Source organism: Rhipicephalus sanguineus, chromosome 2 (assembly GCF_013339695.2).
Source record: "Rhipicephalus sanguineus isolate Rsan-2018 chromosome 2, BIME_Rsan_1.4, whole genome shotgun sequence".
Lineage (NCBI taxonomy): Eukaryota > Metazoa > Arthropoda > Arachnida > Ixodida > Ixodidae > Rhipicephalus > Rhipicephalus sanguineus.
The window spans coordinates 159,328,939-159,344,639 of record NC_051177.1 but is presented as its reverse complement, the minus strand read 5'-3'; the positions used below and the strand labels follow the sequence as shown (position 1 = coordinate 159,344,639).

General features: G+C 46.6%; 1 long non-coding RNA gene across 1 annotated transcript in view; it reads right to left on the bottom strand.

Annotated features, from left to right (window-relative positions):
- Nucleotides 1–2,205: 2,205 nt before the first annotated feature.
- LOC119381355 (uncharacterized) overlaps nucleotides 2,206–15,701 on the bottom strand; it is a 241,711-nt gene continuing 228,215 nt past the window's right edge. The window contains exon 3 of the long non-coding RNA XR_007415172.1: nucleotides 2,206–2,215. This is a non-coding gene — a long non-coding RNA (uncharacterized LOC119381355). The remainder of the gene's footprint in view (nucleotides 2,216–15,701) is intronic.

The window sequence follows — 15,701 nt, the reverse complement described above, 5'->3', positions numbered from 1 at the left end:
GCATTGATGTTTTTATGAATCCTTTTTTCTTTCTGATGCATTTTTCTTTGTTTGATAATTGTTTAATAAATTCGAAATTAATCTGTTGTTTGAAATTATTACTGTTGGAAAGACCGATTCTTCCTCTATCATTTGATACCCTACACGTTAGCATCAATTATATTATGTGGCAGGAAAAAAAATATTTTCTGGACTAGCCAAAAACAACCGATTTTTCTGCGGTCACGAAAGTGTTAAGGCGCGACTTTAGAAAAAATGGTGATCTGAGCAAGTCGGTTAATGCATATTTTAAAGAGTTTGCAGCGCAACTACACGAACGCCGCAAACTCTAGGCAGTGCTTGTGTGCGTCCCTCTTTGCCTTTCTTACTTCGATGCGTCGCCTTTCTTTCGGCACTCACGTGCTTGCACTGCGATCTCTTTAAAAAGGGGGTTAGTTTTATACACTCCTCCTGCGACAACTGATTTATTTATTGTTATACTACCTAGTTTACCGCGCAGCCTAATTAGAATTCAGACATTTGCGATATTTAATAAATATATAAAAAATAAAGCTTTTGAACGTCGGAAACGTGACCCTATTATAAGACGCATTCCTTGCACCGAAATGAGCGTTTGCGTTCTGCCTTTTATGGTTTCAAATTTAATTTTAAGAATATTTTCTATTCAAAAATTTTTCTTATTTTACTCCGCCGTACCTAAATTGTTGTCTGTCTGCAGCGACGAGAGAAACGAGTACTGTGTTCGATTGCTCTGAAAACACAAAGAACCTCAGGACACATGGGAGATGTCTCTCTTGAGATTGTCCATTTATTGTTATTAGCACTGCGAGTTACGTGTAAACAATGCTCGAAGGACACACACGGGAATGCATAAGTTAGAAATGGAAGTGTAAAAGAGAGAATGGATAAACAAGTAGCAAGTGACCGAATGGCTTGTTTGGTATAGCATCGCACACCATGTTTCAAGGTGTGCGATGTGTGAGGAACCATTTTGACACGAAAGTGTTTTATGCCGGGGTCCACCAAATTTTCAGTGACGTATTTCCGTCACGCAAATGGCGTCCAAAAATATGCACGATCAGTACACATTGTGCAAACTGTCGTATATCAACGTACAGTAAACATACAATTACTTCCGTAAGGGCATGCTCTACTTTCGTGTCATTCCAATTACTGCATTTTTTTCTGAATTACTTTTCTTTGAATTACTTTTCTTTGATATATATATATATATATATATATATATATATATATATATATATATATATATATATATATATATATATATATATATATATATATATATATATATATACGGTACATGACGGCGGTGACGGGGACGGAAAAAAACCAGCCGAGGCTGTCTATATAATTGCTATCGCAATAAAAAAACCTCCCCACCCAGAGCTGGCACTCCGGAAACCACCCACTTCCACAAGCACCTCGTCAGATCACGCAACTATACCAACCAATCACAAGCGCTCCCTCACTCCGGAAAAGGCAAAGGAAGGTTCGCTCATTCCGCCCGCGCCATTTTCGCCATTTAAATGCCAGCTGCGCTATAGGCAGGGTCAGCTTGGTCAGCTCCGTTGAAGAGGAGGCAGCCTTCAAAGAACGAAAACGGGAGCGGATCCTAGACACAAGCGCGAGGCATATGAGCTCGTGTGAAGGGTTGGGTGGCGGTGGTTCAAAGGTTTGGTTGTAGTTGGTCAAATCTTTGACATTTGGACTGACGGATTTCGGAAGGTATTGGTCTACGGCTTCACAGGGTTTAAGCTTCGCGTGCTCCGTGTTCCCGGTAGGGCAGGGCTTGACCAGCTTTCTTATCGCGGTGGCAAATATATGAGCACTTACGAGAACGGATAACTGGGCCAGTTTGTGGGAAATCGTGTTAAGGCAGGTAGCGCAAAGAGACACGGACACAAGTTAAGAATAGTGCACAGGCCAAGCGCCAACTTCAAACTCGGTGGAGTTTGAAGTTGGCGCTTGTCCTGTGCATTTATTCTTCGCTTGTGCCCGTGTCTCTTTGCGCTACCTGCCTTAACATATGGGCACTTTCAGCGGGTTATTGCCATCGGTGTCGCCGTTGCCTTTGCCCTTGCCGTCGCCGCCATGTTCCGTATCGATAACATCCCCTGACGCATCGAATATTGTAGCCGCGGGTAAGAGCGGACAAAGAACGCGGCATAATCAGATAGCAAACGAGCCGGCTCATCTCCGTTGCTCGGAGGGCGCATGCGATAGCATCACAGCGCGTGCGAGCCTGCCGTCGAATGCTGCTCAAGCAGGGAGAAAACGCTCCGCCCGTCTTGGAAGCATAGGCCGGCCAACTCACTCATGAGTCGACTCACTCAGACTCACTCACTCAGATCGGGAAGTCTGTCTACGTTTGAGTGAGTCCGTGTGAGTAACATTCTGTTGAGATTGAGTCGGAGGGAGTCCGGTTGAGAAAAAAATTTAATTACTGTGAGTCTGAGTGAGCCTTTCGTGCAGCAACTGTGGAGTTTGATTCTAAGGGCGCGGTCGCGCTCAGTGACGAGCACGCTATCTTGGCACGCATCAACGGAGAGCTGATATACCCTTCTACGCGCTGCCCTCTCAACGCTAAGAGATTGTGCGAAAACCGCTCCTCTCCCTGGAGCGGCCGTATTCCCTTGCACCAGGCTTTTGTAGAGTTACGCGAGACCGGATCTAAAGGAGTTAGCTGCCAGCTTTATTTCATATAACATTACAAGTTGTTGCTATCGTATGCGTGGCATCGCAGTGCGGTGGAACTTATTTTATCTCTCAAACCTGTAACACCAGCTGTTTGGCACGGTACTACACAAGTGCGGCAATAGCCAGTCGCCCATTCACTCCTGCTGATCGGGCACATGCAGTAAAATAACAGCTACGCTCGCACGTGGGAAACGTTTGGTGTCGCCGTGCTGTACAAATACCCAAGCTGTGTTTCAGGCATATAATGTTCACTGATTATCTTGAAGGACCTTCCTGTGACAGCTTTGCGAAAACAGAACTCTCGGAACACCGTAAGTTTTGCTTCATACAAGCATTGTGGCAATGGATTATCTCAAAATATGATAACATTATTATAGAGAACACACGTAACATACGCAGAAGACTCTCCAGGGAGCGCATCTTTTCTGTCCATTCAAGACAGTATTTGCTTTCTCTGTATAACTATTATATATGCGGAAACAGAAGATGATGTTAGGCTCCATAGGTATTACTTATTGCCAGTGTTGGCGGTAACGCGTTACTTTTCGCAGTAACTTAGTAACGTACTCGTTACTATTTCGGAACTCGAACGGGTAACGTACTTTCGTTGCCATTTTTCGGTAACGTGAGGTCTCACGTTACTCGTTAATTTTTGTTCCAAATATCCTCGCAGTTTCACACAAAACTCATCCGTCTTGTAGGAGCGCCTTTCTCAGAGCTTGCCCGGACGTTATTTTGTCGCTGCGGCAGACCACTGTCGGTCCACCAAGCGTTGACAAAGCGACCACGCACGGGGTTCTTTTTTCGGCGCGGGAAATTGCAATGGGGAGCAAAGTTCCGAAATTTATATAGTCTATCTGCTACAGGTAAGGCTATCTTGCTATTGAGGTTCAAGTTGTCTTTGGTTGTCGATATAGCAAAATGTATTGCGGGCTTCGCAACCGTCAAAAGCGAGCTGTCGAGGTCAGCTCGGCCTCTGCACATCAACACTCGGTGTGAGCTCCAGCGCAAAGGAGGATAACTCCTTCGGAGATGCCTTCTGGACGTAATCGCCAACTGAACACGAGCGACTGTCTCGGTACATTTGATGACACATGGCTTCGCCATGGGCGGGCTCAAGGAATACTTTCCGCACGTTTACCACTCTTCCTTAAAGTGCATACAGGAGTACCATATACTGCGTCCGTCGAGCTCCTTTTAGGGGCGAAGCTCCTTAAAGCGGCACCCGTTCGTCCCCGTCGTAGTGCGTTCCAGTCTTAACGCTAGTACCAGATCTTGACCTCCAAGGTGGTGCCGGTGGGAGATTTCTCCTGTGCGTTGTTGAACAATAAAAAATTCGCAGCGTGTGCGTTAACTAAAAGCCGACTTCTTCTGTCTCTCATTCCCATTAGCAGCCATTGTTTACCTCCAAGGTAGTGCCTGGTGAGATTTCTCCTGTGCGTGATTAAACAATAAAATTTTGTTCAAAACGCCGTTGATTGATGAAATAAACGAATGAAAGACGCCAGATGTTTCTAAAGCAAAACGAAAAGACGTCAGCTGCTTAACGAAAGATGCCAGATGTTTTCTAAAGCAATGGTTTTCTAAACAATGAAAATTCACAGCGTCCATGTAAAATTAAAGTGAGCTGCAAGTCGCCATAACTCCAATCGAACCTTTAGTATAAACGCGCCCGATCTCACGTCGGTGATGATGTACTGGGCAGAATTCACGGAAGATTCACGGTTTACCGATGAACCTCCGCAGCTTCGCCCACTCATCATCATTCACTCCGTGGATATGCTGTGATTTTTTAGCGTAGGTATGGGCGCATTCGCTTACAAGGAGTCAAGCTGTCCGATTAAAGCTTTGAAACGCAGCTCTTGCTTATACTCAGCGGTTTGTAGTTACATTAGGTAACTATACTTGCACTGCTCTAGCACTGTTTATAAACTTCGTATTCAACATTAGTTTTGCTTTTTGCTATTTGCAACTGCACCTACGTTTGTGGTTATTGAACTCCTCAGCAAGCGACGCTGACCTTGAACACTTTCACATACGCAGTCGCCATATTCGGCAGTTATACAGGTCAAATTGAGAAAAAAAACTTGTTTATGTGGGCAAATAATTTTGCCCAGATATATGTCATATAAACACTCCTTTGTTACTACAAAATTTGCGCATTTAATTTGGTAGAAGAAGCACGCCGTCATAATTACTGCAAGTTTGTTCAGAGATGTTTTCATTGCGCAGAGCATTCACGATAAAATCGATCACTTCGTGTTCAATGACCCATTCCGAAAAATAGCTTCCGCATGCGCCACAGTTAGAAGCCATCGCATGTAACAGCTATACAGCCAACTTTAGGCCGCTATAATACTCCGAAGATATGGCAGATTTGTGCAAATGGTTCTCGTTTGATCAGTATTTCTAGTAAGTTTTCGCTTGGGCAACAACTTTAACGTGACATATAAATATGAGTTTTATAAAGCTGCTATTGTAGGTTATTGAGGCGAGGGCGCACTGAATAAGATTTGTCACTACGGGGTAACGGCAGAAGTAACATCCGTTACTTTTTTCGGTAGCGGTAATGGTAACACGCTAGCTTTTTTATGGGTAACGCAGGGCGGTAACGCGTTCCTTTTTCTTTAACGTAACGAGTAACGTATTTATTTACTTTTTTTTTGGTAACGCATACTACAGTGCTTATTACTTCCTCCTTAATACGAGATCTAGCTGCACCGAGATCTAGATGTGCTGCGCGTGCAAGTGTCGTAGTTGTGATAACGCTGATTTCCTTTGATACAGTATTTTAGGTACACTGGCCTTCTTTTGCTACACAGAGCATTTTATACATTCGTATCGTTTACAGAGTGTCTCTCTGGCTGCCTTCGGAGAAGATTTCACTTTGTAAGATGATTGACTAAATGAATTCTGGATTTTTATGCAGCCGCTAAATCATATTCATGTTCAATTTGACAACAAGTTTATTTTGTGTAACTGCCAGTCCTTAATGCTAACGTAATGCACAGTGCACGCGAACGTTTCAGCTCTTCCGAGAGTGCCCAAGACAATGGGCAATGAAAAAAATGCCCCGCCACCCCGAAGGGAATCGTGAGGAAATGCGAATGCGTTTCTTGCGCCGAGAGTACACGGCATAGTAATTTTAATGGCGCGAAGCTGGACACATCGACGCGCTCAAGTGTCTCCCTTTCGGGCGCCTCTTTCAACGAACGCTTCCTACGTGCGTTCGTAATCACCTCATGGATGTTGCCACCGCCTTCAATGCAGCACAAACGCGTTTAGAACGCGCTGTTTTCAGGCTGTGCCAAGGCAGCACAAACGCTACAAACGCGCTTCAAACGCGCTGCATTCAGGTGGTGGCGCAGGGAGGAGAGAGAGCGAACGGCGAGAGAAGGAGCGGCGAAGCACTGCACCTACTCTCTCCTACACTCTCCACACACGCGGGAGCTCGGCGCGCGATGCGAGCGCCCTCACACGCCAGAGCGCGCTCTTCTTCTCCACTCACTCTCCGCTACTCCGCCCGCACCACCTGCTCTTTTGCTAGGGGCAAGGATAAGCGCGCGCGCCCGCAGCTGTTGCTATGGGAGAAGGAGTGAGAGCGGAGAGGCGCGCGGAAAACGCCGGACGCCTGACATAGCCCGACTAAGAAATGCATTCGCATTTAAAAGACGACGCTTGGGCCGCACTAAGCAAGCAAGTGAGGCCCGGGACCATCCGTGAAGATAACAACCTGGACCCATATCAACGCCGTCGGAGTGCATGTGGGTGTAGCTTTTATCCCGATGTAGCTTCGGCCTATAGAGAAACCTTTATTAAGCTTTATGTCCGGTCTTATTGCACTACATGCACACACACACTCCTCCCATCGCCCTGCCATCGATGACAATCAACCGGAGGAAGAAACTGTGACAATGGTGCTGGTGATGTCTAGGAGTGTTTGCGAGACTTATATCTCTCCAGTCTTGACTCCTTTATGATAAGTAAAAATGCGATTTTTTTATTTGAGATAAAAATAACTGGCGGAGTTGTCGCCTTTTCTTAAAAGGCGACTTCCCCCCCCTATTCAGTTGGTCCTTAGGTCAAAACCGTTCTTCCAGCACCCGCGTCGACATCCGTTACAACCGGGTCAACGCCGTGCGCACCGCTGCTGCTTCGCATCCCATCAGGGTTCCCTTCGGGAAGATGGTCCAAGTTTTTTTAGGGGCGAAGCTCCTTAAGGCGGCACCCGTTCGTCCCTCGTAGTCGTCGTGGTCGTAGTTGTGAGTAACAAGTCTTACGCTTTGACCTCCAAGATGGTGCCGGTGGGAGATTTCTCCTGTGCGTTGTTGAACAATAAAAAATTCGCAGCGTGCGCGTTAACTAAAAGCCGAATTCTTCTGTCTCTCATTCCCCATTAGCAGCCATTGGCATGTTCCAGTAGGAAACGTTAGTAGAAGTAGAAGTGTAAGTGTAGCTAAAAGCCGACTTCTTCTGTCTCTCATTGCCATTAGCAGCCATTGTTTACCTCCAAGGTAGTGCCTGGTGAGATTTCTCCTGTGCGTGATTAAACAATAAAAATTTTGTTCAAAACGCCGTTGATTGATGAAATAAACCAACGAAAGACGCCAGATGTTTTGTAAAAGCAGAACGAAAGAACGCCAGATGTTTTTCTTAAAGTGTAGTAGTAGTAGTTGTATTTAGCCACCTCGCCGATCGTCAACGGGCGAGGGTGGACCGGCAACGGCGCGAAGGCCCTGCCGTACGAGAGTTAAATCACACTAAAAGACATACTTGCGGGCGATACACTCTAGTGAGCTTTCAACTTTTCGTCTTAATGTACATAATAAAGAAATTATTTCTACGAAAAACGCAAGGCACACCTGAGCAATATGTTTGGTTTTGGGACGCTAAATGGAAACCATGAGGCGATGCGAAGCCGGAGCACTTGCACGATCGCGTTCCGTTGGCTTTCGTTGGGCATGCTACCGACCTCGCGTCGTGGAACGCGCGTCCTGTCTTCCCTCTAGCCTTGCCTTTAATTCGCACAGGGCGAGCGGGGAATGCGGTCGCTCTTGGCGCTCTTTCGCTCGGGAGCGGACTTCTTCCTTGCATTTCACCGATCACAAGTGATAATGAAGGGACCACGTAAACCAGCAGTACAATAAAAGTTTGATGTTTAATATATACACGATGTTTCACGCTCTTTATATTATGTACTGGCGCATTTCACGGAAGAGTTTCACGGTTTACAGATGATTCCCTCCGTAGCTTCGCCCCACTCATCATCATTCACCCCGTGGATATGCTGTGATTTTTTTTAGAGAGCGCAGCTCTTAGCCGCCCGTTCCTGGGCTGAGCGGCGTCGCCGTCGCCGTCGATGGCGTAACCGATAGACATGAACAAGTATACGATATACTTGAAAATAAAATCACAAAAATACCCCAGATCGAATGGGCCTTGAAAGCGGATCCTCTGCGTGCAAGTCGAGTATTCTACCACAGAGCCCCACGGTACTTGAAAGTAATTTGCAAAAAGATCCTATAGAGGACGTGATGTCCGGCAAGGAATCTCGTTAACATATGTGATATGTCATGGCAGAAGAGTAAAATAACAACGAGTCATCGCACAATGCTAATTGCGCAACGATTGTGTAGTTCAATGCTGCTCATCCACTGCACAGTGCTCAGCAATAATATTTCATCATCAGCCACATGCAGCCCCAACAAGTGCACATTATACCTTAGAGATGTGTAGCTGGCACCTCGCATATCCGCAGAAAGGCGAATAATGCCGTAGTTGGTGCCGTCCTACTGCACAAAAATGATGATTTATGGCGTAGTGAATACCTTGAAGAAAGCCAAAACTTCAAACACAGTCGGCCTTGCCCCAACACGAAGCTGCGCTCAGAATCCGCATTAGGCGCTATCTGAATCGTGGTGAATTTTTCGCAGTTAACCGAAGCCATCTGACGATATTGAATGCGAAGCATTTCTTAGCTAAATTCTGCGACTTTGAGCATATCTATCTATCTATCTATCATCTATCTATCTATCTATCTATCTATCTATCTATCATCTATCTATCTATCTATCTATCTATCTATCTATATCTATCTATCTATCTATCTATCTATCTATCTATCTATCTATCTATCTATCTATCTATCTATCTATCTAGCCTCCTACATCCTGGGCGCTCTCCTGGTCGTCTCCTTAGCTTGGTGTAGACCAAAATTGGCATTGGAGAGTAAGAAGATTTGACGAATGCGACTGGTCGTGACATCAATAACGTGAAAACCCTGCCGAAAGCGTCGTCAAGCCCTTTCCTCCGGACACGTGTGGTACATACCCGTTTACCACGGGCCGCGGTGTACGGGTATTATGCGGCACAGTTGATTGCCAGTTTATATCTACCCAGGAACGGCGAGAACAGACAATGGTAACCTAAATGCGAGAGCGTTAAGAAAAAGCGGCATCGGCAGCGTTGGCCCGACGAATGGAAAAAAAATCAAAATTACGATCCCAGCAAGAATCGAACCCAAGCATTCCGCGTGGCATTCAGGTGTTCTACCATAGAGCCACGCGAGCTCTATAAACTGGTTTGGAAAAACAGCCTATGCAGTCGTAATGGCGGTGCAACGTCAATTGCGGTTGTGGTGCTGGCTATCTAATTTTGCAAGAGAGCAGTAAACACTACATGATACTCCTACGATGTGTACTCCTACGATACAGGTGTCATATCAGATTACCTTCGATGGTTCCAGTGCTGGCTCCGCTTTTATAGCAGTATAATAAACATTGCATTTGTATTCCTATGATTCAGCAAGCTATATTGAAACATTGCTCGACTCCGGATGAATACATTACCGAGAGTTACGTATGATATTCGCATCATCGCACCGTAAAGTGCACTTACTCCGCAAGAACGACGCAGTGTCCTCTTCATTTCTTACGAGGCTGGGCGATGGCCTCATGCTGACCGACGATGATGCCAGATTGATTGACAACCAATTAGTAAACTAGGCTAGAGCACTGCACGGGCCGGATTTTACGGCCCGCGCCCGGCCTGGGCCCGCTTTATGAAGCCCGAGCCCAGCCCGGGCCTGTGGTTTTCCAAGCGCGGGCCCGGCCGGGGCCCCGCCGTACATGACCGTACCCAGCCCGAACATGGCCGGGTCCGGGCGTACTTGACCGTACCCAACCCGAGCCCGGCCCGGGCCTGGGCATTCATTACTAAACTAATCCAGGGCGCGCTTGTTCATGACCAGGCCCGACCCGGGCCACTAGGGGATATTAGTTGTTGATGATGATTGCGCTTTGTAGCGGGTGATCACACGGAAAACTCTAGTGTGTACATGCATAGAAATGTTGCTTTGCCCGCGGTGGTAGCTCAGCGGTTAAGCTGTTTCGCTGTTAAGTCCTAGGACGCGGGTTGCGATTCCCGCGGCCTCGGCAGCCGCACTTTGACGAGGGCGAAATGCAAGAACATCCGTGTCATACTATATCTTTAGGTGCACGTTAGAGAACTCGAGGTGGCCGAAATTGATCCGTCGACACTACGGAGTGCCTCGTAATCATATCGTGGTTTTGACACGTATACCAAGGAATATAAATGAAATGTACCGTATGTGTCACCCTCGAATAAAAGACCGAAATCCTTATTCTTCCATGGGAACAACCGTGATCTGGCCCATTGTAGTGCTGTAATATATATACGTGATCTGGCGTGTTATAAGGAAACCCACCACGATGTACTTGTTACTTTGAGAAAGTCTGGTCCAGCAGACGAAAACGTTAGTGAAAACTATACAGTGCCAATCTATATCTATACTGGTGAAAAAAATAGCACGTCAACTGTTTTTCTATTTCTATTGCTAAGCTTTGCTAAGAGCGAGCTCTTTGCACGTGTCACTTCAGCTTGGCACAGCTTAGACCGTGCAATGCATAACGTTCGCGTGTGCGCGAAGGCCCGACATACGCTTTTAATGAGCGCGTCCGAGTCCGGCCCAGCCCGCAGCCTCAAGCTCTGGCCCGGCCCAGGCCCGCGGCTTCAAGCCAGGCCCGGCCCGGGCCCGCACTTCAAGCCCGAGCCCAGCCCGGGCCTGCCGGAAAACGCTTCGGATGTCCCAGCCCGTGGGCCGGGCCGGGCCCGGGCCCGTGCAGTGCTCTAGACTAGGCAACGTAGGCCACATACGCCCAGGTGGTTTACGAAGACGACAACCGCCATCCACTGATGTTCTACGTAGCACTATCCAGGGCTACCAACCTCGGCGGCCTATATCGACAGACATTTTGTCGACGAATTGACCGAGACATTCATAATTTCCAACTGCTGTACTATACCTCATACTTCACTACACATGGACCCCTCGACACCGCTATCACGACCGAATCCGATAAAAAGTCATTACCAGCTGTTGGTGCTCACTGATCACGGTGATCACCTTGTTCAAGAACTGTCACGAGCCTCTTCCACACACGCACACGGGTTCGTGAAACGTGCGTGCGTTCTTCATCATAAGGGACAAGTATAAGCACAACAACTGCAACTGTGGCTCTGCAACTCTGACAAGTATAAGCATACCAACTGCAACGCAACTATAACAACTGACACTGTAACAACTGCAACTGGGCAACATTACCCAACAGTAAGCAACTGGGTATCTAACACATATGCGGCTCTTGAACATATATGTGTGCGTATAAAATTTATACAAATCTCTAGCATCATTTTCTAACGTTTCGCGCAGTAAAAAAAATTACGCCACAGTCACCTTCCCGCCGCATGCTTCGCATAACATCGTCTCACCACGTTCCTACGTGGGATCTGTCGAATATTTTTCTTTTGCGTTATTTTTCTTTGTGCCTTTTATATATATACACATAAATATACATATCCGGGATATGACGGTGACGGCAGAAATCAGCCGAGGGTGCCCGTATAATTGCTATCGCAATAAAAGCCAATACAAACGGGAATGTTTAATTCTTTCAAATGATGATGATGATTAGTGGGGTTTTTGGCGCAATGGCCATGGGTGGCCAAAGATCGCCATGTCTTTTATGTGGTGTTAGCGATGACCAGTGATTACGATGATAGGGTGTTGTGGCTGTATAGAGACCTAAAATCACGCGCTATAAGGTAGCGTAAAAAAATGTGTATACAGTCTAAAATTATGGCAGTGACAGGTGGTGTGATCTATGGGTGTGGGATAAAGGACGAGTGATCATGGTATGTACAGGTGAAAAGCGGGATAACAGCACGAGTGCCTCCTCAAGGCCTTTGATCCCAAAGGCCGGGAAGCAGGTGCTTACTTTGATGGAAACCGTAGCAGCAGCCTCAATCATGAGGCCGCGCTACGGAGCGCCTGGAAAAGAACGTTGAAATTGCGTACATCTTTCAGAAATTTAAAGAGGGACTGGTATTTAAAAAGAGGTCTTTGCCAATGAACATAACAGGATGGAGTGGGAACTGCAGGTATGTCGATGAAAAATGCTTTTTCCTGAGAGTGTCTAGTTCCGTGCATTGTAGTAGGGAGTGAAGTACAGTTAAGGGATCGCCACAGTAGTCGCAAAAAGGTGGATCGCCTCCGGACAGAAGGTATGAATGTGTACTGTATGTGTGGCCAATCCTAAGTCTGCAGAGTGCAAGTTCTGTGTGGCGTGATTTTGATACTGGCGGCCAATTACCTAGTTGCGGCTTGATAACGTGCATTTTATTTGTATGTGCCTATCCCATGTGCTCTGCCAAAAGGCCCTGAGCTTTCTGTTGAGGAATGGTTTTAAGTCTATTGGAGGGATAGCTGCAGATGTATTGGGACTGTATTCGTGGGCGGATGCTGCTAGCTGATCCGCCAACACGTTGCCTTGTATCTCGCGGTGCCCTGGCACCCAGCACACTACGACGTGCTGTTTAAGTGAGTAGATCGTGCATAAAATAGAGTAGAGCGAGGCAAGGACCGGATTTGTGTGTTTTGTCATAGTTTTTTAAAGCTTTCACTACACTTATGAATCCGTGTATATCACTGCCTTTTGTAGTTTTAATGTTTTATGTGTTAACTGCCGCAAGTATCGCGTAGGCTTCTGCCGTGAAGATACTGGAATCAGGGTGCAGAATACCGGAATCGGAAAAGGATGGACCAACGGCTGCGTACGACACAGAGGTGTTAGACTTTGAGGCATCTGTAAAGAATTCAGGGTGTGGGTACTTGTATTGTAATTCAATGAAGTGGGTACGGATATGTGCAAGTGACGCATGCTTGGTAACTTCGACGAAAGAAAGATCGCACTCTATAAGCTGCCACTGCCACGGCGGGAGAGGCAGCGGGAGCCATTAGACAGTGTTCGAGAAGTGGCACACCCATTTCTTCAGCTAGGCTCCTCACACGAAGTGAGTACGGCTGTCTCATCGAAGGACGGTTGTGAAAAAGTTCAGAAGCAGACAACTCATTGATTGTAGTGTGTGACGGGTGTTCGTTGTTTGCGTTCACTTGAGGAAATATAAAAAGATAGGTAAGATCTCTGGAGGGGTAGCGACCACTCGTTCGATTCGAGGTAGAGGCTTTCCACGCGGGGCTGGTGCGAAAGGCGCCCGTAGATAGCCGAATGCCTAGATGGTGGACAGGGTCAAGCATTTTGAGGGCGCTTGGTGTCGCAGACTGGTAGATTATTGCCCCGTAGTCTAGGCGAGTGCGTATGAGGCTTTTATACAAATTCATCAGACATTCCTTGTCACTACCCCACGCTGTGCGTGACAATACTTTTAGAACATCATTGTGTTTATGCACTTGTGTTTTATGTACTTGATGTGTGTTATAAAGGAGAGTTTCGTGTCTAGGATAAGCCCTAGGAACTTGTGCTCCGTTTTTACCGACAGACGCTGTCCATGTAGCCCAATGTCTGGATCGGGATGGAGGCCTCTCTTCGGGAGAATAAGACGCAAGTACTTTTTGTGCATTCAGTGTAAAGCCATTTTCGTCTGCCCATCTAGAGATCTTGTTTAAACATAGCGGACCTGCCGCTCACACATCGAGAAGGTTGCACGATTTAAAGCGACCTGTACATCATCGACATATGTGCAATTAAAACATATTCCGTGGGATGCAAAGACGCAAGGAATTCATTTGATTATAAAGAGTGTAAAGCTAAGTACACCACCCTGTGGCACTCCGGTTTCTTGAAGGAATGGTCTTGATAGAACATTTCTACTCGGACACGGAACGTACGATCCGACAAGTAGCTCTCTATTATATCTAGCATTCTACCACGTACACAAAGGTGGGACAGGTCTCTAGTATTCGAAGCGCCATGTTGTGTCGTAAGCCTTTCCATATCGAGGAAACACGAAAGAAAGAAAGACCCCCGCACTTCGTGGCCGCAAGCAATGCCGCAACGGATTTGTGCCTCGATACGTAATAGGTGTCGGTGGTGGATCTACCCTGCGAAATCCGCATGGTCGGGTCAGTAGATTGTTTGTTTCAAAGGAAATGCATAGTCAGCGGTTATCACCTTTTCGAAAAGTTTACACAGGCAGCTTTGTAAGTGCGAGGGCCTGTAACTCGCAACGGAGCATGGATCCTTGCCCTGTTTAAGAATGGGAAACAACGGTCGCCTCTTTCCAAGACGAGGGGATCTCGCCGGAAAACCAGATGGCATTGTACAAGGACAGTAAGGTTTTTTGCGTTTCGGCAGGTAGGTTTTCAGCATGTCATATACCACACGGTCGGCGCCTGGGGCTGAATTACTGCAGCAGTTTAGCAATGCCTGCAGCTCAGCTAAGGAGAAAGCTCTGTTATACGCATCGTGTTTTGTGGACTTGCGCTCTAATTTCTGTTTTTCTATTGTTGTCTTGTAGCGTTGGAAAGCCTCGGAATAGTGCGACGAGCTGGACACTTGTTCGAAATGTGCGCCTAGGAAGTTTGCTTGCTCTTCTAGGCTGTCGCTTGTGTGTTACTAGAGGCAATGAATGTGTTTGTCGTCCTTCTACCCTACTTTATTAAACCTATTCCAGACTTTTCCTTCGTCCGTATACGAGTTTATACTAGACAAAAACATCTGCCAACTCTCTTTTCGCGCCTGTCGGCGTGTCCTCCTGCCTTGGGATTTTATATGTTTAAAATTCTCTAAATTGTCTGCTGTCGGGGAGTCCCTAAGCATCCTCCACGCCTTGTTCTGCTTGTTGCGTGCTTTCTTGCATTCGTCGTTCCACCAGGGAACACGCCGTTTGGGACATGTGCTGCTCGTTTCGGGAATGCATTTCGAGGCAGCATAAATTATAAAAGCTGTAAAATACTGTACAGCATCATCTATAGTTAGTGCGGACATCTCAGCCCATGTCACGTGAGTAAGATTTCGGTACTCTTCCCAATTGGCTGAGTCGAGCTTCCATCGATAAACTTGCGGCGGAAGTTGATTTTGTTTCGGCATACTTAGATTATCGGGAAGTGGTCACTCCCATACGGGTTTTTAAAAACACTCCATTTAAAATACGGTAAAAGCGTCGGTGATGAAATACTAAGGTCTATGGCAGAGTATGATTTGTTCGCGAGGTTAAAGTATGTTGGCTCCTTCGTGTTCAGTAGACATACTCCAGAGGAATACAGAAGTTGCTCAATAAGACGACCTCGCGCATCGCAGCGAGAATCGCCCCACAGGCTACTGTGTGCGTTGTAGTCTCCAAGAACCAAAAATGGTTCCGGGAGTTCCCCTATTAATGATTCTAATTCGCGCGTCTGAAGGTGATGATGTGTGGGTATGTACAGGGAACAGGTGGTAATGAGCTTATCACAAATTACGGCTCGGATGGCAACTGCCTCAAGGGCCGTTTGGAGCTTGAGATGTTGACATGCCACACTTTGTCAGCTATTGTGGCTACACCGCCAGAAGATGCGACAGCATCCTCGCGATCTTTTCGGGAAATTAAGCGTTGTCGGAGGAATTTGTCTGCCTAGATGTTTAGTGTGTTTTCTTGGACACACAGCCTTTGGATTCAATTCGTTTAGA